Source organism: Schistocerca nitens, chromosome 9 (genome assembly GCF_023898315.1).
Source record: "Schistocerca nitens isolate TAMUIC-IGC-003100 chromosome 9, iqSchNite1.1, whole genome shotgun sequence".
Taxonomy (NCBI): domain Eukaryota; kingdom Metazoa; phylum Arthropoda; class Insecta; order Orthoptera; family Acrididae; genus Schistocerca; species Schistocerca nitens.
Window position 1 is genome coordinate 363,125,312 of NC_064622.1, and position 5,518 is coordinate 363,130,829.

The following is a 5,518-nucleotide window of genomic DNA, read 5'->3' on the forward strand; positions in this document are numbered from 1 at the left end:
ATGACTGTTAGCAGAATATGGAATCGGTGGGTTCAGGAGGGTAATACGGAACGCCGCGCTGGATCCCAACGGCCTCGCATCACTAGCAGTCGAAATGACAGCCATCTTATCCGCATGGCTGTAACGGTTCGTGCAGCCACGTCTCGATCCCTGAGTCAACTAATGGGGACGTTTGCAAGACAACAACCATCTGCACGAACAGTTCGACGACGTTTGCAGCAGCATGGACTATATCAGCTCGGAGACCATGGCTGCGGTTACCCTTGACGCTGCATCACAGACAGGAGCGCCTGCGATGGTGTACTCAACGACGAACCTGGGTGCACGAATGGCAAAACGTCATTTTTTCGGATGAATCCAGATTCTGTTTACAGCATCATGATGGTCGCATCCGTGTTTCGCGACATCGCGGTGAACGCACATTGGAAGCGTGTATTCGTCATCGCCATACTGACGTATCACCCGGCGTGAAGGTATGGGGTGCCATTGGTTACACGTCTCGGTCACCTCTTGTTCGCATTGACGGCACTTTGAACAGTGGACGTTACATTTCAGATGTGTTACGACCCGTGGCTCTACCCTTCATTTGATCCCAGCGAAACCCTACATTTCAACAGTATAATGCATGACCGCATGTAGCAGGTCCTGTACGGGCCTTTCTGGATACAGAAAATGTTCGACTGCTGCCCTGGCCAACACATTCTCCAGATCTCTCACCAACTGAAAACGTCCGGTCAATGGTGGCCGAGCAACTGGCTCGTCACAATACGACAGTCACTACTCTTGATGAACTGTGGTATCGTGTTGAAGCTGCATGGGCAGCTGAACCTGTACACGCCATCCAAGCTCTATTTGACTCAATGCCCAGGCGTATCAAGGCCGTTATTAAGGCCAGAGGTGGTTGTTCTGGGTACTGATTTGTCAGTACCTATTCACCCAAATTGCGTGAAAATCTAATCACATGTCAGTTCTAGTATAATATATTTGTCCAATGAATTCCCGTTTATCATCTGCATTTCTTCTTGGTGTAGCAATTTTAATGGCCAGTAGTGTATATTGTTTTCACTAATTGGCTGACTGATTCACGAGGAGGGCTTATGTATATAATTTATGAATGTTAAATAAAGCAAAAGATGTGAAAGCTAATCGCAGGGACGACAGTAAGGCTTTTAATCCCCTTTTCAGTAACAGACAGATTGAAGAGGAAGGTTTGTGTATATAAAATACGGGCTATGGCAATTTGAGCGTTACGCTATAGACACCTTGTGCTACACTTGCGAAGGCTTCGCAGATCGGCGGTACTAGTATGAGGCTTCCGGAGGACGTCAGCGTCTTTCTCCATGTGAAGGGACGGTATCTTCGGAAACCTACAATTCACTTCAGATTTTGACTAATGGACAAGTAACTAAAACTGTTACATAGATAAATAAATCCACCCAGAATTCAACCCTATTTCTATGTAGCAGTTTGATGGAAAAAACGCCTGTAAGAAAAGGAAATTGTTTGAAAGGGTATTGTAATCATGGGCAAATCACATAAAGTTATGTTGTAGAAGCCGGTGAAAAGGATACATGAGACGCCAGGACACTAAAATCCTGGAGAGGGGACGCTGGTGTAGCGTAGAACACAGCGCAAAGTCGGCAGTAGGTGATGTGAGAGGAACAATGGTGAAGGATACGGGACTGCTTTGCATGTATTTAGGTAATTTAATAATTTGGAGAGAATATTAAGGGCAAAAGATAGGTGAGGCGTTTGAACAAGATTATTATCGAACACATTGTCTTTTAAAAGTGATGAATCGAGTGAAAAAATGTTGGGCATTCAATGCTCAAGTTCTTACGATAACAGTTAGTGCCGAAAACAATGGGAAACGGTAAGTGATAACTCGAAAGAAATAACTGTATGTCCGTTATTTCGTTTAATCACTTAGCTACCAATCAGTATCAAGAAAAGGTCGAAGCCCTCAAATTGAGCTGATAATCATCTTAGATGTAACATAGAACAGATTGCACGCATGTGTATGAGAACACTGTGTGAGTAACCCGTCTGTATATAATATGTTAATAGCACTGACAGCGCTCTGCGCTCTCGGCAAGAGTTTCTGTGGTTGAATGGACTGTCAGTTAGAGAGTGGGTAGGGAAGTGTATGGACATGACATTTTTAGTGGAGAATCTGTGTTGGTAGGACATGCATTGTAAAGTGAGATGATATGCTGTCTTTATAAGAAAATACGCAAGGAAATGTATGAGGACGGATGTATGATTGATAACGTTTGGACAGTGGAATTATTGACAACTATATAATTTTTGGAACTGGATGTCACATGAATAAGGTAAAATTTTCTAAATACACTGTTTGCTCTTCAACAAAATCTTTCTGTTTGCTAACCATATGCCTCCTAGCAGTTAGAGCCTGCAGTAGTTACAATCTTTTTATTTGGCTGGCCGTTGTTGCTACTTGCTCTAATTGCTGTAGTTCGTGTTATGAAGATTTTCTGTGAGGTAAGTTACTTATGAAAAAGAGTGGGGTTTGCACTATCGGGATAAGTGAGTGAAATTAGGCAATTAACAGAGTTGGAGGTAGTTTCATATTTCTTTAATTTCATGTTTTTTGGATTTGTATTATTGTTACGATTTCTTGCAATTCAGGGACAATCTTTTGTGTTAATTATTGGAAGTCATGTTGTCAATATATGGGAGTCAGATTGCATTGGGCTTCTGTATTGTGGTTAATAAATGAATAGGTTACGTTTGTCAGGGAAAATTCTGTAGGTTAGTGGTTAATAAAAAAAAATAATTAAAGAGGTAGCTTCAACTGCTTCAAGATAAAAATGTGGTAATTTCAGTGATCCAGATTAAAGTTTGTACGTAGCACATTATTTCGTGAAGATTACATAGCAGTTTGATTTTATCTTACTAACAGATAAACAACCCAATGCGCAAATAAACGTTTAAAAACTAACAGTAAAAAGACAAAAAATAGTAAAAGTCCAGTAGCAGGCACGTTACACTTGACTTCCCGCGCATAGAATTTAACATACAGAAACTGTATAAAAAATTGCAACGAGAGGCCATCTTATAACCATCTCCTAAGGTTTTCACGATAAAAACGGTTACATCACTAAACCTGCTGGAAATGTAAACTACCTCAGCTATTATTTAGTACTGACTACACTAGGAAGGATATTTCAACAGACCCCTGACAAAACATAGCACTTTGAAAATTTAATCGTAAAGTCGCATCCTTGCATTGTTTTCATGTCACCAGTTAGCACAGCGTCCATTCATAAGCAATAACCGTCCACAGTCATAAAAAACCTCTCAGCCACTTTTCGGAAATGCATTATTTTAAGGAACTCAGAATTACACAACAGAAACGATGATGCAAATGTATTCTTTGGTTTCTAAATCTTAGCGCAAACATGCATTGTCGCTGTTACTGCACTTTTAGTTTTTGTGTTTAACGTTTTATCGACTATCTGTCTCTAAATTAGTTTGTAAAATATTTACCTGTAAAAATCTCTTCTACTTCTTTCCGGGAACTTCTCTTTTGTGCTTAGATATTCCTCTCATTTTTAGGCGCATTGTAGTTGCCTGAATCAACTCTGGAGGATAATAAATATGGTGCGGGAACAGCATCGGGCTTCAACTGAGTATGATTAAAAGTTTAGTTGCCAAATCCCTTTCATAACTCGAATCAGCGAAATGTATTGAGCACACTCAGATTTACAAGCAGCTGTCCATTTTTATTAAGCTTCGTTTACGTAGGAAATAAGTGATTCCTATTGTTTTTTGTGGTCTGGAAGGACTAGTGTAACTCACGACCGCAAAGCATATTATTTTTTCCACTGAAAACAATCCAAAACACGCTGTCAGAAACGCTCAATACACTAACAGCTGTAGTGTGAATCTACACTTAATCACCAATTAGCAAGAAGAACTGACGCTCGCGTAAACAACTGGGAGTCCTCTTAAAAACGCAGCGGTAACACAATAAATTACTATAGAGAAAAGTTAATGGCTTAGCTACTTTAGGCGTTGAAATCATTTGTGACCAGACCGGGACTTGAACCTGGAATCCACGTTTCTAGCTAACGGCCAGCACGACCATTTTTTCTTTTTTTCTTAAACCTAGGGGTGGACCAGTGGGGGCTCAGGGGCAGAGCGGGCAGGGGTCGACACGCGAGGCCTGGCCACGTTGTCTCCATAACCGCCACCAAACCGATGGAGCACAGGGAAGGTGAGACACAGGAATCAACAGAAGTGGAAGGCTTCATGTTGTTTATTTATTTTCATTTTTTTGTTCTTGTAATTTTCACTATCATTATGAAATTATGCGGAACATATATCAGCCACATAGAAAAAAAAATAGACTGGGTAAAGGAAAAGAAAAAGAAATAAGTAAAATACGGGCATTTACGGTGCACTCTCCCATCCGCGGCGGTCGGAAGTAGAATAGATCATAGGTGGCTTAAACTCAGACACCATCAACGGAGTGATAGGTGCCCTCAGCTCCAGACACTCCCCAACTTAGTGGAGGTCTAACAAAGACCCCTCGAAGATACTTAGCAAATAATTTTCGGCATGTGTTCGAGCGGTGCATGGTTTGTTCGTAAATAGGTCCAGAAGTCGAGGCGGGATTTAGTTCCCTCACGGAATAAGTAACCGACTGCCCATCCCTTGACACACGTAATGGCATGACATTTAGCAGTGGGAGAATGTTTGTCCTCCGGGTACAGAAGCATTTGCGATTCGATCAAAAAATGTTTCAAATGGCTCTGAGCTCTATGGGACTTAACTGCTGAGGTCATAAGTCCCCTAGAACTTAGAACTATTTAAACCTAACTAATCTAAGGACATCACACACATCCATGCCCGAAGCAGGGTTCGAACCTGCGACCGTAGCGGTCGCGCGGTTCCAGACTGTAGAGCCTAGAACCGCTCAGCCACAGCGGCCGACGGTTCGATCATGTTCGGTGGCACTCGGACATCGCAACCTCAGCCATCCGGACAATTTTATTTTAATTCTTAACTTCAATGGTAAAATGATATTTTCAGACTTAATATATAGCTAATTTATTGCAAATGCGGCAAAAATGGCATAGCGTTCTGAGTTCTGAATTCGGAACAAAATTTCTGTTTTACTCTATCAACGGCTTTGGACGACAGATTTCCTAGAATAAAATAATAATAAAAAAAAGATTACCTTTACGATGGCCTCAATTTCTTCTTACCTACAAAAAATTATCCCTCTTCCCATTCAGTCACGATATGTCTACTGTATTGTCATCCCAAAGAGACACAGTACTTCTTTACTAATTAAGAAACAAAGACAGCATCAGCTGTCAAAGATATTTCCGGCACAACGCGTAAAATGCATCATCTCTCTCAACATGTGTAAACACCCACACACACACACACACACACACACACACACACACAAAATTACATCATGTGGATGCTAAGAGCACAGAAGCATTTCGATTCAAGATCTAGGTGTAAATTTTTTAATTTCCTG